Below are 26,330 nucleotides of genomic sequence, written 5' to 3' on the forward strand. Positions count from 1 at the left end.
TATTACAGGGCATGGAGCCGTGTGCAGCCGCTGGGAAGGGGATTACAGAGCATGAATCTGTGTTTTTCTACAGGGAATGGGATTACTGAGTATGGATCTGTGTGTTTCCGCTGTGAATGGCATTACATAGCGCCGATCTGTGTGTTTCCGATTGGAATGGGATTTTGAGAGCACCGATCTGTGAGTTTCCACTGGGAATGGGATTACAGAGCATGATTTGTGTGCTTCCTCTGGGAATGCGATTTACAGAACATGGATCTGTGTGTTTCCGATTGGAATGGGATGACAGAGCATGGATCTTTGTGTTTCCACTGGGAAGGGATTTACAGAGCATGGATCTGTGTGTTTCCGATTGGAATGTGATTTTCAGAGCACCGATCTGTGTGTTTCCGCTGGGAATGGGATTTACAGAACATGGATCCGTGTGTTCTGCTGGGAATGCGATTACAGAACATGGATTTGTATGTTTCTGCTGGGAAGGTATCTACAGAGCATGGAGCTGTGTGTTTCCGCTGGGAATGGGATTACATAGCGCGGATCGGCGTGTTTCCGCTGGGAATGGGATTACAGAGCATGGATCTGTGTGTTTCTGCGTGGAAAGGATTTACAGTGCATGGATCTGTGTGTTTCTGCGTGGAAAGGATTTACAGTGCATGGATCTGTGTGTTTCCGCTGGGGAATGGGATTACAGAACATGATTTGTGTGCTTCCTCTGGGAATGGGGTTTACAGAAAATGGATCTGTCTGTTTCCTCTGGGAATGGGATTTACATAACATGGATCTGTGTGCTTCTGCTGGGAATGGGATTACAGAACGTGGATCTGTATGTTTTTGCTGGGAAGGTATTTACAGAGCATGAATCTGTGTGTTTCCGCTGGGAATGGGATTTAGAGAGCATGGATCTGTGTGTTTCTACTAGGAATTGTATTACATGGCATGGAGCTGTGTGCATCCACTGGGAAGGGGATTACAGAGCATGGATCTGTGTTTTTCCACTGGGAATGGGATTACTGAGTATGGATCTGTGTGTTTCCGCTGTGAATGGCATTACATAGCGCCGATCTGTGTGTTTCCGCTGGGAATGGGATTACAGAGCATGATTTGTGTGTTTCCTCTGGGAATGGGATTTACAGAGCATGGATCTGTGTGTTTCCGCTGGGAATGGGATTACAGACGATGATTTGTGTGTTTCCTCTGGGAATGGGATTTACAGTGCATGGATCTGTGTGTTTCCGCTGGGAATGGGATTACAGAGCATGGATCTGTGAGTTTCCGCTGGGAATGGGACTACAGAACATGATTTGTGTGCTTCCTCTGGGAATGGGGTTTACAGAAAATGGATCTGTCTGTTTCCTCTGGGAATGGGATTTACAGAACATGGATCTGTGTGTTTCCTCTGGGAATGGGATTACAGAACATGGATCTGTGTGTTTCCTCTGGGAATGGGATTTACAGAACATGGATCTGTGTGTTTCCGATTGGAATGGGATGACAGAGCATGGATCTTTGTGTTTCCACTGGGAAGGGATTTACAGAGCATGGATCTGTGTGTTTCCGATTGGAATGGGATTTTGAGAGCACCGATCTGTTTGTTTCCGCTGGGAATGGGATTACAGAGCATGGATCTGTGCGTTTCCACTGGGAATGGGACTACTGAACATGATTTGTGTGTTTCCTCTGGGAATGGGATTTACAGAACATGGATCTGTGTGTTTCCTCTGGGAATGGGATTTTCAGTACATGGATCTGTCTGTTTCCGCTGGGAATGGGATGACAGAGCATGGATCTTTGTGTTTCCACTGGGAAGGGATTTACAGAGCATGGATCTGGGTCTTTCCACTGGGAATGGGATTTACAGAACATGGATCTGTGTGTTCTGCTGGGAATGGGATTACAGAACGTGGATCTGTATGTTTATGCTGGGAAGGGATTTACAGAGCATGGATCTGTGTGTTTCCGCTGGGACTGGGATTACAGAACATGGATCTGTGTGTTTCCACTCGAAATGGGATTTCAGAACATGGATCAGTGTATTTCCGCTGGTATTGGGATTAGAGAACATGGATCTGTGTGTTTCAGCTGGGAATGGGATTTACAGAACATGGATCTGTGTGTTTCCACTAATATTAGGATTACAGAACATGGATCTGTGTGTTTCCGCTGGTATTGCGATTACAGAACATGGATCTGTGTGTTTCCGCTGGTATTGGGATTACAGAACATGGATCTGTGTGTTTCCGCTGGTATTGGGATTACAGAACATGGATTTGTGTGTATCCGCTGTGATTCGGATTACAGAACATGGATCTGTGTGTTTCCGCTGGTATTGGGATTACAGAACATGGATCTGTGTGTTTCCGCTGGTATTGGGATTACAGAACATGGATCTGTGTGTTTCCGCTGTGATTCGGATTACAGAAGATGGATCTGTGTGTTTCCGCTCAAAACGGGATTACAGAGCATGAATCTGTGTGTTTCCGCTGGGAATGGGATTTAGAGAGCATGGATCTGTGTGTTCCTACTAGGAATGGTATTACAGGGCATGGAGCCGTGTGCAGCCGCTGGGAAGGGGATTACAGAGCATGAATCTGTGTTTTTCCACTGGGAATGGGATTACTGAGTATGGATCTGTGTGTTTCCGCTGTGAATGGCATTACATAGCGCCGATCTGTGTGTTTCCGCTGGGAATGGGATTACAGAGCATGATTTGTGTGTTTCCTCTGGGAATGGGATTTACAGAGCATGGATCTGTGTGTTTCCGCTGGGAATGGGATTACAGACGATGATTTGTGTGTTTCCTCTGGGAATGGGATTTACAGTGCATGGATCTGTGTGTTTCCGCTGGGAATGGGATTACAGCGCATGGATCTGTGAGTTTCCGCTGGGAATGGGACTACAGAACATGATTTGTGTGCTTCCTCTGGGAATGGGGTTTACAGAAAATGGATCTGTCTGTTTCCTCTGGGAATGGGATTTACAGAGCATGGATCTCTGTGTTTCCACTGGGCAGGGATTTACAGAGCATGGATCTGGGTCTTTCCACTGGGAATGGGATTTACAGAACATGGATCTGTGTGTTTCCGCTGGGAATGGGATTACAGAGCATGGATCTGTGTGTTTCCGATTGGAATGGGATTTTCAGAGCACCGATCTGTGTGTTTCCGCTGGGAATGGGATTACGGAACATGGATCTCTGTGTTTCCGCTGTAAATTGGATTACAGAACAAGGATCTGTGTGCTTCCGCTGGGAAGGGGATAATTGAGTATGGATCTGTGTGTTTGCGCTGGGAATGGGATTACAGAGCATGGATCTGTGTGTTTCCTCTGGGAATGGGATTTACAGAACATTGATCTGTGTGTTTCCGCTGGGAATGGGACTACTGAACATGATTTGTGTGCTTCCTCTGGGAATGGGATTTACAGAACATTGATCTGTGTGTTTCCTCTGGGAATGGGATTTACAGAACATGGATCTGTGTGTTTCCGCTGGTATTGGAATTACAGAACTTGGATCTGTGTGTTTCCGCTGGGATTCGGATTACAGAGCATGGATCAGGGTCTTTGCACTGGGAATGGGATTTACAGAACATGGATCCGTGTGTTCTGCTGTGAATGGGACTACAGAACATGGATCTATGTGTATCCTCTGGGAATGGGATTTACACATCATGAATCTGTGTGTTTCTGCGTGGAAAGGATTTACAGTTCATGGATCTGTGTGTTTCCGCTGGGAATGGGATTACAGACCATGATTTGTGTGTTTCCTCTGGGAATGGGATTTACAGTGCATGGATCTGTGTGTTTCCGCTGGGAATGGCATTACAGAGCATGATTTGTGTGCTTCCTCTGGGAATGCGATTTACAGAACATGGATCTGTGTGTTTCCGATTGGAATGGGATGACAGAGCATGGATCTTTGTGTTTCCACTGGGAAGGGATTTACAGAGCATGGATCTGTGTGTTTCCGATTGGAATGTGATTTTCAGAGCACCGATCTGTGTGTTTCCGCTGGGAATGGGATTTACAGAACATGGATCCGTGTGTTCTGCTGGGAATGGGATTACAGAACGTGGATTTGTAAGTTTCTGCTGGGAAGGTATTTACAGAGCATGGAGCTGTGTGTTTCCGCTGGGAATGGGATTACATAGCGCGGATCGGCGTGTTTCCGCTGGGAATGGGATTACAGAGCATGGATCTGTGTGTTTCTGCGTGGAAAGGATTTACAGTGCATGGATCTGTGTGTTTCTGCGTGGAAAAGATTTACAGTGCATGGATCTGTGTGTTTGCTCTGGGAATGGGATTACAGACCATGATTTGCGTGTTTCCTCTGGGAATGGGATTTACAGTGCATGGATCTGTGTGTTTGCTCTGGGAATGGGATTACAGACCATGATTTGCGTGTTTCCTCTGGGAATGGGATTTACAGTGCATGGATCTGTGTGTTTCCGCTGGGAATGGGATTACAGAGCATGGATCTGTGCGTTCCGCTGGGAATGGGACTACTGAACATGATTTGTGTGGTTCCTCTGGGAATGGGATTTACAGAACATGGATCTGTGTGTTTCCTCTGGGAATGGGATTTACAGAACATGGATCTGTGTGTTTCCGCTGGGAATGGGATTTACAGAACATGGATCTGTGTGTTTCCGCTGGTATTGGAATTACAGAGCATGGATCTGTGTGTTTCCGCTGGGATTCGGATTACAGAACATGGATCTGTGTGTTTCCTCTGGGAATGGGATTTACAGAACATGGATCCGTGTGCTTCCACTGGGAATGGGATGACAGAGCATGGATCTTTGCGTTTCCACTGGGAAGTGATTTACAGAGCATGGATCTGGGTCTTTCCACTGGGAATGGGATTTACAGAACATGGATCTGAGTGTTCTGCTGGGAATGGGATTACAGAACGTGGATATGTATGTTTATGCTGGGAAGGGATTTACAGAGCATGGATCTGTGTGTTTCCGCTGGGAGTGGGATTACAGAACATGGATCTGTGTGTTTCAGCTGGGAATGGGATTTACAGTACATGGATCCGTGTGTTCTGCTGGGAATGGGATTACAGAACGTGGATTTGTAAGTTTCTGCTGGGAAGGTATTTACAGAGCATGGAGCTGTGTGTTTCCGCTGGGAATGGGATTACATAGCGCGGATCGGCGTGTTTCCGCTGGGAATGGGATTACAGAGCATGGATCTGTGTGTTTCTGCGTGGAAAGGATTTACAGTGCATGGATCTGTGTGTTTCTGCGTGGAAAAGATTTACAGTGCATGGATCTGTGTGTTTGCTCTGGGAATGGGATTACAGACCATGATTTGCGTGTTTCCTCTGGGAATGGGATTTACAGTGCATGGATCTGTGTGTTTGCTCTGGGAATGGGATTACAGACCATGATTTGCGTGTTTCCTCTGGGAATGGGATTTACAGTGCATGGATCTGTGTGTTTCCGCTGGGAATGGGATTACAGAGCATGGATCTGTGCGTTCCGCTGGGAATGGGACTACTGAACATGATTTGTGTGGTTCCTCTGGGAATGGGATTTACAGAACATGGATCTGTGTGTTTCCTCTGGGAATGGGATTTACAGAACATGGATCTGTGTGTTTCCGCTGGGAATGGGATTTACAGAACATGGATCTGTGTGTTTCCGCTGGTATTGGAATTACAGAGCATGGATCTGTGTGTTTCCGCTGGGATTCGGATTACAGAACATGGATCTGTGTGTTTCCTCTGGGAATGGGATTTACAGAACATGGATCCGTGTGCTTCCACTGGGAATGGGATGACAGAGCATGGATCTTTGCGTTTCCACTGGGAAGTGATTTACAGAGCATGGATCTGGGTCTTTCCACTGGGAATGGGATTTACAGAACATGGATCTGAGTGTTCTGCTGGGAATGGGATTACAGAACGTGGATCTGTATGTTTATGCTGGGAAGGGATTTACAGAGCATGGATCTGTGTGTTTCCGCTGGGAGTGGGATTACAGAACATGGATCTGTGTGTTTCAGCTGGGAATGGGATTTACAGAGCATGGATCTCTGTGTTTCCACTAATATTGGGATTACAGAACATGGATCTGTGTGTTTCCGCTGGTATTGCTATTACAGAACTTGGATCTGTGTGTTTCCGCTGGTATTGGGATTACAGAACATGGATCTGTGTGTTTCCGCTGGTATTGGGATTACAGAACATGGATCTGTGTGTTTCCGCTGTGATTCGGATTACAGAACATGGATCTGTGTGTTTCCGCTGGTATTGGGATTACAGAACATGGATCTGTGCGTTTCCGCTGGTATTGGGATTACAGAACATGGATCTGTGTGTTTCCGCTGTGATTCGGATTACAGAACATGGATCTGTGTGTTTCCGCTCAAAACGGGATTACAGAGCATGAATCTGTGTGTTTCCGCTGGGAATGGGATTTAGAGAGCATGGATCTGTGTGTTCCTGCTAGGAATGGTATTACAGGGCATGGAGCCGTGTGCAGCCGCTGGGAAGGGGATTACATAGCATGAATCTGTGTCTTTCCACTGGGAATGGGATTACTGAGTATGGATCTGTGTGTTTCCGCTGTGAATGGCATTACATAGCGCCGATCTGTGTGTTTCCGATTGGAATGGGATTTTGAGAGCACCGATCTGTGTGTTTCCACTGGGAATGGGATTACAGAGCATAGATCTGTGCGTTTCCACTGGGAATGGGACGACTGAACATGATTTGTGTGCTTCCTCTGGGAATGGGATTTACAGAACATGGATCTGTGTGTTTCCTCTGGGAATGGGATTTACAGTACATGGATCTGTCAGTTTCCGCTGGGAATGGGATGACAGAGCATGGATCTTTGTGTTTCCACTGGGAAGGGATTTACAGAGCATGGATCTGGGTCTTTCCACTGGGAATGGGATTTACAGAACATGGATCCGTGTGTTCTGCTGGGAATGGGATTACAGAATGTGGTTTGTATGTTTCTGGTGGCAAGGTATTTACAGAGCATGGATCTGTGTGTTTCTGCTGGGAATGGGATTACATAGTGCGTATCTGCGTGTTTCCGCTGGGAATGGGATTACAGAGCATGGACCTGTGTGTTTCTGCGTGGAAAGGATTTACAGTGCATGGCTCTGTGTCTTTCCGCTGGGGAATGGGATTACAGAACATGATTTGTGTGTTTCCTCTGGGAATGGGATTTACAGAGCATGGATCTGTGTGTTTCCGCTGGGAATGGGATTACAGTCCATGATTTGTGTGTTTCCTCTGGGAATGGGATTTACAGTGCATGGATCTGTGTGTTTCCGCTGGGAATGGGATTACAGAGCATGGATCTGTGCGTTTCCGCTGGGAATGGGACTACTGAACATGATTTGTGTGGTTCCTCTGGGAATGGGATTTACAGAACATGGATCTGTGTGTTTCCTCTGGGAATGGGATTTACAGAACATGGATCTGTGTGTTTCCGCTGTGAATGGGATTTACAGAGCATGGATCTGTGTGTTTCCGCTGGTATTGGGATTATAGAGCAGGGATCTGTGTGTTTCCGCTGGTATTGGAATTACAGAGCATGGATCTGTGTGTTTCCGCTTGGATTCGGATTACAGAACATGGATCTTTGCGTTTCCTCTGGGAATGGGATTTACAGGGCATGGATCTGGGTCTTTCCACTGGGAATGGGATTTACAGAACATGGATCTGTGTGTTTCCTCTGGGAATGGGATTTACAGAACATGGATCTGTGTGTTTCCGCTGGTATTGGAATTACAGAACATGGATCTGTGTGTTTCCGCTGGGATTCGGATTACAGAGCATGGATCTGGGTCTTTCCACTGGGAATGGGATTTACAGAACATGGATCCGTGTGTTCTGCTGTGAATGGGACTACAGAACATGGATCTGTGTGTATCCTCTGGGAATGGGATTTACAGATCATGGATCTGTGTGTTTCTGCGTGGAAAGGATTTACAGTGCATGGATCTGTGTGTTTCCGCTGGGAATGGGATTACAGACCATGATTTGTGTGTTTCCTCTGGGAATGGGATTTACAGTGCATGGATCTGTGTGTTTCCGCTGGGAATGGCATTACAGAGCATGATTTGTGTGCTTCCTCTGGGAATGCGATTTACAGAACATGGATCTGTATGTTTCCTCTGGGAATGGGAGTTACTGAACATGATTTGTGTGCTTCCTCTGGGAATGGGATTTACAGAACATGGATCTGTGTGTTTCCGATTGGAATGGGATGACAGAGCATGGATCTTTCTGTTTCCACTGGGAAGGGATTTACAGAGCATGGATCTGTGTGTTTCCGATTGGAATGGGATTTTCAGGGCACCCATCTGTGTGTTTCCGCTGGGAATGGGATTTACAGTACATGGATCCGTGTGTTCTGCTGGGAATGGGATTACAGAAAGTGGATTTGTATTTTTCTGCTGGGAAGGTATTTACAGAGCATGGAGCTGTGTGTTTCCGCTGGGAATGGGATTACATAGCGCGGATCGGCGTGTTTCCGCTGGGAATGGGATTACAGAGCATGGATCTGTGTGTTTCTGCGTGGAAAGGATTTACAGTGCATGGATCTGTGTGTTTCCGCTGGGGAATGGGATTACAGAACATGATTTGTGTGTTTCCTCTGGGAATGGGATTTACAGTGCATGGATTTGTGTGTTTGCTCTGGGAATGGGATTACAGACCATGATTTGCGTGTTTCCTCTGGGAATGGGATTTACAGTGCATGGATCTGTGTGTTTCCGCTGGGAATGGGATTACAGAGCATGGATCTGTGCGTTCCGCTGGGAATGGGACTACTGAACATGATTTGTGTGGTTCCTCTGGGAATGGGATTTACAGAACATGGATCTGTGTGTTTCCTCTGGGAATGGGATTTACAGAACATGGATCTGTGTGTTTCCGCTGGGAATGGGATTTACAGAACATGGATCTGTGTGTTTCCGCTGGTATTGGAATTACAGAGCATGGATCTGTGTGTTTCCGCTGGGATTCGGATTACAGAACATGGATCTGTGTGTTTCCTCTGGGAATGGGATTTACAGAACATGGATCTGTGTGTTTCCACTGGGAATGGGATGACAGAGCATGGATCTTTGCGTTTCCACTGGGAAGGGATTTACAGAGCATGGATCTGGGTCTTTCCACTGGGAATGGGATTTACAGAACATGGATCTGTGTGTTCTGCTGGGAATGGGATTACAGAACGTGGATCTGTATGTTTATGCTGGGAAGGGATTTACAGAGCATGGATCTGTGTGTTTCCGCTGGGAGTGGGATTACAGAACATGGATCTGTGTGTTTCCACTCGAAATGGGATTTCAGAACATGGATCAGTGTATTTCCGCTGGTATTGGGATTAGAGAACATGGATCTGTGTGTTTCAGCTGGGAATGGGATTACAGAACATAGATCTGTGTGTTTCCACTCGAAATGGGATTTCAGAACATGGATCAGTGTATTTCCGCTGGTATTGGGATTAGAGAACATGGATCTGTGTGTTTCCACTGGTATTGGGATTACAGAACATGGATCTGTGTGTTTCTGATAGGAATGGGATTACAGAACATGGATCTGTGTGTTTCCGCTGGTATTGCTATTACAGAACATGGATCTGTGTGTTTCCGCTGGTATTGGGATTACAGAACATGGATCTGTGTGTTTCCGCTGGTATTGGGATTACAGAACATGGATCTGTGTGTTTCCGCTGTGATTCGGATTACAGAACATGGATCTGTGTGTTTCCGCTTGTAATGGGATTACAGAACATGGATCTGTGTGTTTCCGCTGGTATTGGGATTACAGAACATGGATCTGTGTGTTTTCGCTGTGATTCGGATTACAGAACATGGATCTGTGTGTTTCCGCTCAAAACGGGATTACAGAGCATGAATCTGTGTGTTTCCGCTGGGAATGGGATTTAGAGAGCATGGATCTGTGTGTTCCTGCTAGGAATAGTATTACAGGGCTTGGAGCCGTGTGCAGCCGCTGGGAGGGGGATTACAGAGCATGAATCTGTGTTTTTCCACTGGGAATGGGATTACTGAGTATGGATCTGTGTGTTTCCGCTGTGAATGGCATTACATAGCGCCGATCTGTGTGTTTCCGCTGGGAATGGGATTTACAGAACATGGATCTGTGTGCTTCTGCTGGGAATGGGATTACAGAACGTGGATCTGTATGTTTTTGCTGGGAACGTATTTACAGAGCATGAATCTGTGTGTTTCCTCTTGGAATGGGATTACAGAGCATGAATCTGTGTGTTTCCGCTGGGAATGGGATTGCAGAGCATGATTTGTGTGTTTCCTCTGGGAATGGGATTTACAGAGCATGGATCTGTGAGTTTCCGCTGGGAATGGTACTACAGAACATGATTTGTGTGCTTCCTCTGGGAATGGGATTTACAGAACATGGATCTGTGTGCTACTGCTGGGAATGGGATTACAGAACGTGGATCTGTATGTTTTTGCTGGGAAGGTATTTACAGAGCATGAATCTGTGTGTTTCCTCTTGGAATGGGATTACAGAGCATGGATCTGTGTGTTTCCTCTGGGAATGGGATTTACAGAACATGGATCTGTGTGTTTCCGATTGGAATGGGATGACAGAGCATGGATCCTTGTGTTTCCACTGGGAAGGGATTTACGGAGCATGGATCTGTGTGTTTCCGATTGGAATGGGATTTTGAGAGCACCGATCTGTGTGCTTCCGCTGGGAATGGGATTACAGAGCATGGCTCTGTGCGTTTCCACTGGGAATGGGACTACTGAACATGATTTGTGTGCTTCCTCTGGGAATGGGATTTACAGAACATGGATCTGTGTGTTTCCTCTGGGAATGGGATTTACAGTACATGGATCTGTCTGTTTCCGCTGGGAATGGGATGACAGAGCATGGATCTTTGTGTTTCCACTGGGAAGGGATTTACAGAGCATGGATCTGGGTCTTTCCACTGGGAATGGGATTTACAGAACATGGATCCGTGTGTTCTGCCGGGAATGGGATTACAGAATGTGGTTTGTATGTTTCTGGTGGGAAGGTATTTACAGAGCATGGATCTGTGTGTTTCCGCTGGGAATGGGATTACATAGTGCGGATCTGCGTGTTTCCGCTGGGAATGGGATTACAGAGCATGGACCTGTGTGTTTCTGCATGGAAAGGATTTACAGTGCATGGCTCTGTGTGTTTCCGCTGGGGAATGGGATTACAGAACATGATTTGTGTGTTTCCTCTGGGAATGGGATTTACAGAGCATGGATCTGTGTGTTTCCGCTGGGAATGGGATTACAGACCATGATTTGTGTGTTTCCTGTGGGAATGGGATTTAGAGTGCATGGATCTGTGTGTTTCCGCTGGGAATGGGATTACAGAGCATGGATCTGTGCGTTTCCGCTGGGAATGGGACTACTGAACATGATTTGTGTGGTTCCTCTGGGAATGGGATTTACAGAACATGGATCTGTGTGTTTCCTCTGGGAATGGGATTTACAGAACATGGATCTGTGTGTTTCCGCTGGGAATGGGATTTACAGAGCATGGATCTGTGTGTTTCAGCTCGGAATGGGAATTACAGAGCATGGAACTGTGTGTTTCCGCTGGTATTGGGATTATAGAGCATGGATCTGTGTGTTTCCGCTGGTATTGGAATTACAGAGCATGGATCTGTGTGTTTCCGCTGGGATTCGGATTACAGAACATGGATCTTTGCGTTTCCTCTGGGAATGGGATTTACAGGGCATGGATCTGGGTCTTTCCACTGGGAATGGGATTTACAGAACATGGATCTGTGTGTTTCCTCTGGGAATGGGATTTACAGAACATGGATCTGTGTGTTTCCGCTGGTATTGGAATTACAGAACATGGATCTGTGTGTTTCCGCTGGGAAGGGATTTACAGAGCATGGATCTGGGTCTTTCCACTGGGAATGGGATTTACAGAACATGGATCTGTGTGTTCTGCTGGGAATGGGATTACAGAACGTGGATCTGTATGTTTATGCTGGGAAGGGATTTACAGAGCATGGATCTGTGTGTTTCCGATTGGAATGGGATTTTGAGAGCACCGATCTGTGTGTTTCCGCTGGGAATGGGATTACAGAGCATGGATCTGTGCGTTTCCACTGGGAATGGGACTACTGAACATGATTTGTGTGCTTCCTCTGGGAATGGGATTTACAGAACATGGATCTGTGTGTTTCCTCTGGGAATGGGATTTACAGTACATGGATCTGTCTGTTTCCGCTGGGAATGGGATGACAGAGCATGAATCTTTGTGTTTCCACTGGGAAGGGGATTTACAGAACATGGATCCGTGTGTTCTGCCGGGAATGGGATTACAGAATGTGGTTTTTATGTTTCTGGTGGGAAGGTATTTACAGAGCATGGATCTGTGTGTTTCCGCTGGGAATGGGATTACATAGTGCGGATCTGCCTGTTTCCGCTGGGAATGGGATTACAGAGCATGGACCTGTGTATTTCTGCATGGAAAGGATTTACAGTGCATGGCTCTGTGTGTTTCCGCTGGGGAATGGGATTACAGAATATGATTTGTGTGTTTCCTCTGGGAATGGGATTTACAGAGCATGGATCTGTGTGTTTCCGCTGGGATTCGGATTACAGAACATGGATCTGTGTGTTTCCTCTGGGAATGGGATTTACAGAACATGGATCTGTGTGTTTCCACTGGGAATGGGATGACAGAGCATGGATCTTTGCGTTTCCACTGGGAAGGGATTTACAGAGCATGGATCTGGGTCTTTCCACTGGGAATGGGATTTACAGAACATGGATCTGTGTGTTCTGCTGGGAATGGGATTACAGAACGTGGATCTGTATGTTTATGCTGGGAAGGGATTTACAGAGCATGGATCTGTGTGTTTCCGCTGGGAGTGGGATTACAGAACATGGATCTGTGTGTTTCCACTCGAAATGGGATTTCAGAACATGGATCAGTGTATTTCCGCTGGTATTGGGATTAGAGAACATGGATCTGTGTGTTTCAGCTGGGAATGGGATTACAGAACATAGATCTGTGTGTTTCCACTCGAAATGGGATTTCAGAACATGGATCAGTGTATTTCCGCTGGTATTGGGATTAGAGAACATGGATCTGTGTGTTTCCACTGGTATTGGGATTACAGAACATGGATCTGTGTGTTTCTGATAGGAATGGGATTACAGAACATGGATCTGTGTGTTTCCGCTGGTATTGCTATTACAGAACATGGATCTGTGTGTTTCCGCTGGTATTGGGATTACAGAACATGGATCTGTGTGTTTCCGCTGGTATTGGGATTACAGAACATGGATCTGTGTGTTTCCGCTGTGATTCGGATTACAGAACATGGATCTGTGTGTTTCCGCTTGTAATGGGATTACAGAACATGGATCTGTGTGTTTCCGCTGGTATTGGGATTACAGAACTTGGATCTGTGTGTTTTCGCTGTGATTCGGATTACAGAACATGGATCTGTGTGTTTCCGCTCAAAACGGGATTACAGAGCATGAATCTGTGTGTTTCCGCTGGGAATGGGATTTAGAGAGCATGGATCTGTGTGTTCCTGCTAGGAATAGTATTACAGGGCATGGAGCCGTGTGCAGCCGCTGGGAAGGGGATTACAGAGCATGAATCTGTGTTTTTCCACTGGGAATGGGATTACTGAGTATGGATCTGTGTGTTTCCGCTGTGAATGGCATTACATAGCGCCGATCTGTGTGTTTCCGCTGGGAATGGGATTACAGAGCATGATTTGTGTGCTTCCTCTGGGAATGGGATTTACAGAACATGGATCTGTGTGCTACTGCTGGGAATGGGATTACAGAACGTGGATCTGTATGTTTTTGCTGGGAAGGTATTTACAGAGCATGAATCTGTGTGTTTCCTCTTGGAATGGGATTACAGAGCATGGATCTGTGTGTTTCCTCTGGGAATGGGATTTACAGAACATGGATCTGTGTGTTCCGATTGGAATGGGATGACAGAGCATGGATCCTTGTGTTTCCACTGGGAAGGGATTTACAGAGCATGGATCTGTGTGTTTCCGATTGGAATGGGATTTTGAGAGCACCGATCTGTGTGCTTCCGCTGGGAATGGGATTACAGAGCATGGCTCTGTGCGTTTCCACTGGGAATGGGACTACTGAACATGATTTGTGTGCTTCCTCTGGGAATGGGATTTACAGAACATGGATCTGTGTGTTTCCTCTGGGAATGGGATTTACAGTACATGGATCTGTCTGTTTCCGCTGGGAATGGGATGACAGAGCATGGATCTTTGTGTTTCCACTGGGAAGGGATTTACAGAGCATGGATCTGGGTCTTTCCACTGGGAATGGGATTTACAGAACATGGATCCGTGTGTTCTGCCGGGAATGGGATTACAGAATGTGGTTTTTATGTTTCTGGTGGGAAGGTATTTACAGAGCATGGATCTGTGTGTTTCCGCTGGGAATGGGATTACATAGTGCGGATCTGCGTGTTTCCGCTGGGAATGGGATTACAGAGCATGGACCTGTGTGTTTCTGCATGGAAAGGATTTACCGTGCATGGCTCTGTGTGTTTCCGCTGGGGAATGGGATTACAGAACATGATTTGTGTGTTTCCTCTGGGAATGGGATTTACAGAGCATGGATCTGTGTGTTTCCGCTGGGAATGGGATTACAGACCATGATTTGTGTGTTTCCTCTGGGAATGGGATTTACAGTACATGGATCTGTCTGTTTCCGCTGGGAATGGGATGACAGAGCATGGATCTTTGTGTTTCCACTGGGAAGGGGATTTACAGAACATGGATCCGTGTGTTCTGCCGGGAATGGGATTACAGAATGTGGTTTTTATGTTTCTGGTGGGAAGGTATTTACAGAGCATGGATCTGTGTGTTTCCGCTGGGAATGGGATTACATAGTGCGGATCTGCGTGTTTCCGCTGGGAATGGGATTACAGAGCATGGACCTGTGTATTTCTGCATGGAAAGGATTTACAGTGCATGGCTCTGTGTGTTTCCGCTGGGGAATGGGATTACAGAATATGATTTGTGTGTTTCCTCTGGGAATGGGATTTACAGAGCATGGATCTGTGTGTTTCCGCTGGGATTCGGATTACAGAACATGGATCTGTGTGTTTCCTCTGGGAATGGGATTTACAGAACATGGATCTGTGTGTTTCCACTGGGAATGGGATGACAGAGCATGGATCTTTGCGTTTCCACTGGGAAGGGATTTACAGAGCATGGATCTGGGTCTTTCCACTGGGAATGGGATTTACAGAACATGGATCTGTGTGTTCTGCTGTGAATGGGATTACAGAACGTGGATCTGTATGTTTATGCTGGGAAGGGATTTACAGAGCATGGATCTGTGTGTTTCCGCTGGGAGTGGGATTACAGAACATGGATCTGTGTGTTTCCACTCGAAATGGGATTTCAGAACATGGATCAGTGTATTTCCGCTGGTATTGGGATTAGAGAACATGGATCTGTGTGTTTCAGCTGGGAATGGGATTACAGAACATAGATCTGTGTGTTTCCACTCGAAATGGGATTTCAGAACATGGATCAGTGTATTTCCGCTGGTATTGGGATTAGAGAACATGGATCTGTGTGTTTCCACTGGTATTGGGATTACAGAACATGGATCTGTGTGTTGCTGATAGGAATGGGATTACAGAACATGGATCTGTGTGTTTCTGATAGGAATGGGATTACAGAACATGGATCTGTGTGTTTCCGCTGGTATTGGGATTACAGAACATGGATCTGTGTGTTTCCGCTGGTATTGGGATTACAGAACATGGATCTGTGTGTTTCCGCTGTGATTCGGATTACAGAACATGGATCTGTGTGTTTCCGCTTGTAATGGGATTACAGAACATGGATCTGTGTGTTTCCGCTGGTATTGGGATTACAGAACATGGATCTGTGTGTTTTCGCTGTGATTCGGATTACAGAACATGGATCTGTGTGTTTCCGCTCAAAACGGGATTACAGAGCATGAATCTGTGTGTTTCCGCTGGGAATGGGATTTAGAGAGCATGGATCTGTGTGTTCCTGCTAGGAATAGTATTACAGGGCATGGAGCCGTGTGCAGCCGCTGGGAAGGGGATTACAGAGCATGAATCTGTGTTTTTCCACTGGGAATGGGATTACTGAGTATGGATCTGTGTGTTTCCGCTGTGAATGGCATTACATAGCGCCGATCTGTGTGTTTCCGCTGGGAATGGGATTACAGAGCATGATTTGTGTGCTTCCTCTGGGAATGGGATTTACAGAACATGGATCTGTGTGCTACTGCTGGGAATGGGATTACAAAACGTGGATCTGTATGTTTTTGCTGGGAAGGTATTTACAGAGCATGAATCTGTGTGTTTCCTCTTGGAATGGGATTACAGAGCATGGATCTGTGTGTTTCCTCTGGGAATGGGATTTACCGAACATGGATCTGTGTGTTTCCGATTGGAATGGGATGACAGAGCATGGATCCTTGTGTTTCCACTGGGAAGGGATTTACAGAGCATGGATCTGTGTGTTTCCGATTGGAATGGGATTTTGAGAGCACCGATCTGTGTGCTTCCGCTGGGAATGGGATTACAGAGCATGGATCTGGGTCTTTCCACTGGGAATGGGATTTACAGAACATGGATCCGTGTGTTCTGCCGGGAATGGGATTACAGAATGTGGTTTGTATGTTTCTGGTGGGAAGGTATTTACAGAGCATGGATCTGTGTGTTTCCGCTGGGAATGGGATTACATAGTGCGGATCTGCGTGTTTCCGCTGGGAATGGGATTACAGAGCATGGACCTGTGTGTTTCTGCATGGAAAGGATTTACAGTGCATGGCTCTGTGTGTTTCCGCTGGGGAATGGGATTACAGAACATGATTTGTGTGTTTCCTCTGGGAATGGGATTTACAGAGCATGGATCTGTGTGTTTCCGCTGGGAATGGGATTACAGACCATGATTTGTGTGTTTCCTGTGGGAATGGGATTTAGAGTGCATGGATCTGTGTGTTTCCGCTGGGAATGTGATTACAGAGCATGGATCTGTGCGTTTCCGCTGGGAATGGGACTACTGAACATGATTTGTGTGGTTCCTCTGGGAATGGGATTTACAGAACATGGATCTGTGTGTTTCCTCTGGGAATGGGATTTACAGAACATGGATCTGTGTGTTTCCGCTGGGAATGGGATTTACAGAGCATGGATCTGTGTGTTTCAGCTCGGAATGGGAATTACAGAGCATGGAACTGTGTGTTTCCGCTGGTATTGGGATTATAGAGCATGGATCTGTGTGTTTCCGCTGGTATTGGAATTACAGAGCATGGATCTGTGTGTTTCCGCTGGGATTCGGATTACAGAACATGGATCTTTGCGTTTCCTCTGGGAATGGGATTTACAGGGCATGGATCTGGGTCTTTCCACTGGGAATGGGATTTACAGAACATGGATCTGTGTGTTTCCTCTGGGAATGGGATTTACAGAACATGGATCTGTGTGTTTCCGCTGGTATTGGAATTACAGAACATGGATCTGTGTGTTTCCGCTGGGAAGGGATTTACAGAGCATGGATCTGGGTCTTTCCACTGGGAATGGGATTTACAGAACATGGATCTGTGTGTTCTGCTGGGAATGGGATTACAGAACGTGGATCTGTATGTTTATGCTGGGAAGGGATTTACAGAGCATGGATCTGTGTGTTTCCGATTGGAATGGGATTTTGAGAGCACCGATCTGTGTGTTTCCGCTGGGAATGGGATTACAGAGCATGGATCTGTGCGTTTCCACTGGGAATGGGACTACTGAACATGATTTGTGTGCTTCCTCTGGGAATGGGATTTACAGAACATGGATCTGTGTGTTTCCTCTGGGAATGGGATTTACAGTACATGGATCTGTCTGTTTCCGCTGGGAATGGGATGACAGAGCATGGATCTTTGTGTTTCCACTGGGAAGGGGATTTACAGAACATGGATCCGTGTGTTCTGCCGGGAATGGGATTACAGAATGTGGTTTTTATGTTTCTGGTGGGAAGGTATTTACAGAGCATGGATCTGTGTGTTTCCGCTGGGAATGGGATTACATAGTGCGGATCTGCGTGTTTCCGCTGGGAATGGGATTACAGAGCATGGACCTGTGTATTTCTGCATGGAAAGGATTTACAGTGCATGGCTCTGTGTGTTTCCGCTGGGGAATGGGATTACAGAATATGATTTGTGTGTTTCCTCTGGGAATGGGATTTACAGAGCATGGATCTGTGTGTTTCCGCTGGGAATGGGATTACAGACCATGATTTGTGTGTTTCCTCTGGGAATGGGATTTACAGTGCATGGATCTGTGTGTTTCCGCTGGGAATGGGATTACAGAGCATGGATCTGTGCGTTTCCGCTGGGAATGGGACTACTGAACATGATTTGTGTGGTTCCTCTGGGAATGGGATTTACAGAACATGGATCTGTGTGTTTCCTCTGGGAATGGGATTTACAGAACATGGATCTGTGTGTTTCCGCTGGGAATGGGATTTACAGAGCATGGATCTGTGTGTTTCAGCTGGGAATGGGAATTACAGAGCATGGAACTGTGTGTTTCCGCTAGTATTGGAATTACAGAGCATGGATCTGTGTGTTTCCGCTGGGATTCGGATTACAGAACATGGATCTTTGCGTTTCCTCTGGGAATGGGATTTACAGGGCATGGATCTGGGTCTTTCCACTGGGAATGGGATTTACAGAACATGGATCTGTGTGTTTCCTCTGGGAATGGGATTTACAGAACATGGATCTGTGTGTTTCGGCTGGTATTGGAATTACAGAACATGGATCTGTGTGTTTCCGCTGGGAAGGGATTTACAGAGCATGGATCTGGGTCTTTCCACTGGGAATGGGATTTACAGAACATGGATCTGTGTGTTCTGCTGGGAATGGGATTACAGAACGTGGATCTGTATGTTTATGCTGGGAAGGGATTTACAGAGCATGGATCTGTGTGTTTCCTCTTGGAATGGGATTACAGAGCATGGATCTGTGTGTTTCAGGGGGGAATGGGATTTACAGAGCATGGATCTGTGTGTTTCCACTAATATTGGGATTACAGAACATGGATCTGTGTGTTTCCGCTGGTATTGCGATTACAGAACATGGATCTGTGTGTTTCCGCTGGTATTGGGATTACAGTACATGGATCTGTGTGTTTCCGCTGGTATTGGGATTACAGAACATGGATCTGTGTGTTTCCACTGGGAAGGGATTTACAGAGCATGGATCTGGGTCTTTCCACTGGGAATGGGATTTACAGAACATGGATCCGTGTGTTCTGCCGGGAATGGGATTACAGAATGTGGTTTGTATGTTTCTGGTGGGAAGGTATTTACAGAGCATGGATCTGTGTGTTTCCGCTGGGAATGGGATTACATAGTGCGGATCTGCGTGTTTCCGCTGGGAATGGGATTACAGAGCATGGACCTGTGTGTTTCTGCATGGAAAGGATTTACAGTGCATGGCTCTGTGTGTTTCCGCTGGGGAATGGGATTACAGAACATGATTTGTGTGTTTCCTCTGGGAATGGGATTTACAGAGCATGGATCTGTGTGTTTCCGCTGGGAATGGGATTACAGACCATGATTTGTGTGTTTCCTGTGGGAATGGGATTTAGAGTGCATGGATCTGTGTGTTTCCGCTGGGAATGGGATTACAGAGCATGGATCTGTGTGTTTCTGATAGGAATGGGATTACAGAACATGGATCTGTGTGTTTCTGATAGGAATGGGATTACAGAACATGGATCTGTGTGTTTCCGCTGGTATTGGGATTACAGAACATGGATCTGTGTGTTTCCGCTGGTATTGGGATTACAGAACATGGATCTGTGTGTTTCCGCTGTGATTCGGATTACAGAACATGGATCTGTGTGTTTCCGCTTGTAATGGGATTACAGAACATGGATCTGTGTGTTTCCGCTGGTATTGGGATTACAGAACATGGATCTGTGTGTTTTCGCTGTGATTCGGATTACAGAACATGGATCTGTGTGTTTCCGCTCAAAACGGGATTACAGAGCATGAATCTGTGTGTTTCCGCTGGGAATGGGATTTAGAGAGCATGGATCTGTGTGTTCCTGCTAGGAATAGTATTACAGGGCATGGAGCCGTGTGCAGCAGCTGGGAAGGGGATTACAGAGCATGAATCTGTGTTTTTCCACTGGGAATGGGATTACTGAGTATGGATCTGTGTGTTTCCGCTGTGAATGGCATTACATAGCGCCGATCTGTGTGTTTCCGCTGGGAATGGGATTACAGAGCATGATTTGTGTGCTTCCTCTGGGAATGGGATTTACAGAACATGGATCTGTGTGCTACTGCTGGGAATGGGATTACAGAACGTGGATCTGTATGTTTTTGCTGGGAAGGTATTTACAGAGCATGAATCTGTGTGTTTCCTCTTGGAATGGGATTACAGAGCATGGATCTGTGTGTTTCCTCTGGGAATGGGATTTACCGAACATGGATCTGTGTGTTTCCGATTGGAATGGGATGACAGAGCATGGATCCTTGTGTTTCCACTGGGAAGGGATTTACAGAGCATGGATCTGTGTGTTTCCGATTGGAATGGGATTTTGAGAGCACCGATCTGTGTGCTTCCGCTGGGAATGGGATTACAGAGCATGGCTCTGTGCGTTTCCACTGGGAATGGGACTACTGAACATGATTTGTGTGCTTCCTCTGGGAATGGGATTTACAGAACATGGATCTGTGTGTTTCCTCTGGGAATGGGATTTACAGTACATGGATCTGTCTGTTTCCGCTGGGAATGGGATGACAGAGCATGGATCTTTGTGTTTCCACTGGGAAGGGATTTACAGAGCATGGATCTGGGTCTTTCCACTGGGAATGGGATTTACAGAACATGGATCCGTGTGTTCTGCCGGGAATGGGATTACAGAATGTGGTTTGTATGTTTCTGGTGGGAAGGTATTTACAGAGCATGGATCTGTGTGTTTCCGCTGGGAATGGGATTACATAGTGCGGATCTGCGTGTTTCCGCTGGGAATGGGATTACAGAGCATGGACCTGTGTGTTTCTGCATGGAAAGGATTTACCGTGCATGGCTCTGTGTGTTTCCGCTGGGGAATGGGATTACAGAACATGATTTGTGTGTTTCCTCTGGGAATGGGATTTACAGAGCATGGATCTGTGTGTTTCCGCTGGGAATGGGATTACAGACCATGATTTGTGTGTTTCCTCTGGGAATGGGATTTACAGTACATGGATCTGTCTGTTTCCGCTGGGAATGGGATGACAGAGCATGGATCTTTGTGTTTCCACTGGGAAGGGGATTTACAGAACATGGATCCGTGTGTTCTGCCGGGAATGGGATTACAGAATGTGGTTTTTATGTTTCTGGTGGGAAGGTATTTACAGAGCATGGATCTGTGTGTTTCCGCTGGGAATGGGATTACATAGTGCGGATCTGCGTGTTTCCGCTGGGAATGGGATTACAGAGCATGGACCTGTGTATTTCTGCATGGAAAGGATTTACAGTGCATGGCTCTGTGTGTTTCCGCTGGGGAATGGGATTACAGAATATGATTTGTGTGTTTCCTCTGGGAATGGGATTTACAGAGCATGGATCTGTGTGTTTCCGCTGGGATTCGGATTACAGAACATGGATCTGTGTGTTTCCTCTGGGAATGGGATTTACAGAACATGGATCTGTGTGTTTCCACTGGGAATGGGATGACAGAGCATGGATCTTTGCGTTTCCACTGGGAAGGGATTTACAGAGCATGGATCTGGGTCTTTCCACTGGGAATGGGATTTACAGAACATGGATCTGTGTGTTCTGCTGGGAATGGGATTACAGAACGTGGATCTGTATGTTTATGCTGGGAAGGGATTTACAGAGCATGGATCTGTGTGTTTCCGCTGGGAGTGGGATTACAGAACATGGATCTGTGTGTTTCCACTCGAAATGGGATTTCAGAACATGGATCAGTGTATTTCCGCTGGTATTGGGATTAGAGAACATGGATCTGTGTGTTTCAGCTGGGAATGGGATTACAGAACATAGATCTGTGTGTTTCCACTCGAAATGGGATTTCAGAACATGGATCAGTGTATTTCCGCTGGTATTGGGATTAGAGAACATGGATCTGTGTGTTTCCACTGGTATTGGGATTACAGAACATGGATCTGTGTGTTTCTGATAGGAATGGGATTACAGAACATGGATCTGTGTGTTTCTGATAGGAATGGGATTACAGAACATGGATCTGTGTGTTTCCGCTGGTATTGGGATTACAGAACATGGATCTGTGTGTTTCCGCTGGTATTGGGATTACAGAACATGGATCTGTGTGTTTCCGCTGTGATTCGGATTACAGAACATGGATCTGTGTGTTTCCGCTTGTAATGGGATTACAGAACATGGATCTGTGTGTTTCCGCTGGTATTGGGATTACAGAACATGGATCTGTGTGTTTTCGCTGTGATTCGGATTACAGAACATGGATCTGTGTGTTTCCGCTCAAAACGGGATTACAGAGCATGAATCTGTGTGTTTCCGCTGGGAATGGGATTTAGAGAGCATGGATCTGTGTGTTCCTGCTAGGAATAGTATTACAGGGCATGGAGCCGTGTGCAGCCGCTGGGAAGGGGATTACAGAGCATGAATCTGTGTTTTTCCACTGGGAATGGGATTACTGAGTATGGATCTGTGTGTTTCCGCTGTGAATGGCATTACATAGCGCCGATCTGTGTGTTTCCGCTGGGAATGGGATTACAGAGCATGATTTGTGTGCTTCCTCTGGGAATGGGATTTACAGAACATGGATCTGTGTGCTACTGCTGGGAATGGGATTACAGAACGTGGATCTGTATGTTTTTGCTGGGAAGGTATTTACAGAGCATGAATCTGTGTGTTTCCTCTTGGAATGGGATTACAGAGCATGGATCTGTGTGTTTCCTCTGGGAATGGGATTTACCGAACATGGATCTGTGTGTTTCCGATTGGAATGGGATGACAGAGCATGGATCCTTGTGTTTCCACTGGGAAGGGATTTACAGAGCATGGATCTGTGTGTTTCCGATTGGAATGGGATTTTGAGAGCACCGATCTGTGCGTTTCCACTGGGAATGGGACTACTGAACATGATTTGTGTGCTTCCTCTGGGAATGGGATTTACAGAACATGGATCTGTGTGTTTCCTCTGGGAATGGGATTTACAGTACATGGATCTGTCTGTTTCCGCTGGGAATGGGATGACAGAGCATGGATCTTTGTGTTTCCACTGGGAAGGGATTTACAGAGCATGGATCTGGGTCTTTCCACTGGGAATGGGATTTACAGAACATGGATCCGTGTGTTCTGCCAGGAATGGGATTACAGAATGTGGTTTGTATGTTTCTGGTGGGAAGGTATTTACAGAGCATGGATCTGTGTGTTTCCGCTGGGAATGGGATTACATAGTGCGGATCTGCGTGTTTCCGCTGGGAATGGGATTACAGAGCATGGACCTGTGTGTTTCTGCATGGAAAGGATTTACAGTGCATGGCTCTGTGTGTTTCCGCTGGGGAATGGGATTACAGAACATGATTTGTGTGTTTCCTCTGGGAATGGGATTTACAGAGCATGGATCTGTGTGTTTCCGCTGGGAATGGGATTACAGACCATGATTTGTGTGTTTCCTGTGGGAATGGGATTTAGAGTGCATGGATCTGTGTGTTTCCGCTGGGAATGGGATTACAGAGCATGGATCTGTGCGTTTCCGCTGGGAATGGGACTACTGAACATGATTTGTGTGGTTCCTCTGGGAATGGGATTTACAGAACATGGATCTGTGTGTTTCCTCTGGGAATGGGATTTACAGAACATGGATCTGTGTGTTTCCGCTGGGAATGGGATTTACAGAGCATGGATCTGTGTGTTTCAGCTCGGAATGGGAATTACAGAGCATGGAACTGTGTGTTTCCGCTGGTATTGGGATTATAGAGCATGGATCTGTGTGTTTCCGCTGGTATTGGAATTACAGAGCATGGATCTGTGTGTTTCCGCTGGGATTCGGATTACAGAACATGGATCTTTGCGTTTCCTCTGGGAATGGGATTTACAGGGCATGGATCTGGGTCTTTCCACTGGGAATGGGATTTACAGAACATGGATCTGTGTGTTTCCTCTGGGAATGGGATTTACAGAACATGGATCTGTGTGTTTCCGCTGGTATTGGAATTACAGAACATGGATCTGTGTGTTTCCGCTGGGAAGGGATTTACAGAGCATGGATCTGGGTCTTTCCACTGGGAATGGGATTTACAGAACATGGATCTGTGTGTTCTGCTGGGAATGGGATTACAGAACGTGGATCTGTATGTTTATGCTGGGAAGGGATTTACAGAGCATGGATCTGTGTGTTTCCGATTGGAATGGGATTTTGAGAGCACCGATCTGTGTGTTTCCGCTGGGAATGGGATTACAGAGCATGGATCTGTGCGTTTCCACTGGGAATGGGACTACTGAACATGATTTGTGTGCTTCCTCTGGGAATGGGATTTACAGAACATGGATCTGTGTGTTTCCTCTGGGAATGGGATTTACAGTACATGGATCTGTCTGTTTCCGCTGGGAATGGGATGACAGAGCATGGATCTTTGTGTTTCCACTGGGAAGGGGATTTACAGAACATGGATCCGTGTGTTCTGCCGGGAATGGGATTACAGAATGTGGTTTTTATGTTTCTGGTGGGAAGGTATTTACAGAGCATGGATCTGTGTGTTTCCGCTGGGAATGGGATTACATAGTGCGGATCTGCGTGTTTCCGCTGGGAATGGGATTACAGAGCATGGACCTGTGTATTTCTGCATGGAAAGGATTTACAGTGCATGGCTCTGTGTGTTTCCGCTGGGGAATGGGATTACAGAACATGATTTGTGTGTTTCCTCTGGGAATGGGATTTACAGAGCATGGATCTGTGTGTTTCCGCTGGGAATGGGATTACAGACCATGATTTGTGTGTTTCCTGTGGGAATGGGATTTAGAGTGCATGGATCTGTGTGTTTCCGCTGGGAATGGGATTACAGAGCATGGATCTGTGCGTTTCCGCTGGGAATGGGACTACTGAACATGATTTGTGTGGTTCCTCTGGGAATGGGATTTACAGAACATGGATCTGTGTGTTTCCTCTGGGAATGGGATTTACAGAACATGGATCTGTGTGTTTCCGCTGGGAATGGGATTTACAGAGCATGGATCTGTGTGTTTCAGCTGGGAATGGGAATTACAGAGCATGGAACTGTGTGTTTCCGCTAGTATTGGAATTACAGAGCATGGATCTGTGTGTTTCCGCTGGGATTCGGATTACAGAACATGGATCTTTGCGTTTCCTCTGGGAATGGGATTTACAGGGCATGGATCTGGGTCTTTCCACTGGGAATGGGATTTACAGAACATGGATCTGTGTGTTTCCTCTGGGAATGGGATTTACAGAACATGGATCTGTGTGTTTCGGCTGGTATTGGAATTACAGAACATGGATCTGTGTGTTTCCACTGGGAATGGGATTTACAGAACATGGATCTGGGTCTTTCCACTGGGAATGGGATTTACAGAACATGGATCTGTGTGTTCTGCTGGGAATGGGATTACAGAACGTGGATCTGTATGTTTATGCTGGGAAGGGATTTACAGAGCATGGATCTGTGTGTTTCCGATTGGAATGGGATTTTGAGAGCACCGATCTGTGTGTTTCCGCTGGGAATGGGATTACAGAGCATGGATCTGTGCGTTTCCACTGGGAATGGGACTACTGAACATGATTTGTGTGCTTCCTCTGGGAATGGGATTTACAGAACATGGATCTGTGTGTTTCCTCTGGGAATGGGATTTACAGTACATGGATCTGTCTGTTTCCGCTGGGAATGGGATGACAGAGCATGGATCTTTGTGTTTCCACTGGGAAGGGGATTTACAGAACATGGATCCGTGTGTTCTGCCGGGAATGGGATTACAGAATGTGGTTTTTATGTTTCTGGTGGGAAGGTATTTACAGAGCATGGATCTGTGTGTTTCCGCTGGGAATGGGATTACATAGTGCGGATCTGCGTGTTTCCGCTGGGAATGGGATTACAGAGCATGGACCTGTGTATTTCTGCATGGAAAGGATTTACAGTGCATGGCTCTGTGTGTTTCCGCTGGGGAATGGGATTACAGAATATGATTTGTGTGTTTCCTCTGGGAATGGGATTTACAGAGCATGGATCTGTGTGTTTCCGCTGGGAATGGGATTACAGACCATGATTTGTGTGTTTCCTCTGGGAATGGGATTTACAGTGCATGGATCTGTGTGTTTCCGC

The sequence above is a fragment of the Hypanus sabinus genome, chromosome 1 (genome assembly GCF_030144855.1).
Source record: "Hypanus sabinus isolate sHypSab1 chromosome 1, sHypSab1.hap1, whole genome shotgun sequence".
NCBI lineage: Eukaryota > Metazoa > Chordata > Chondrichthyes > Myliobatiformes > Dasyatidae > Hypanus > Hypanus sabinus.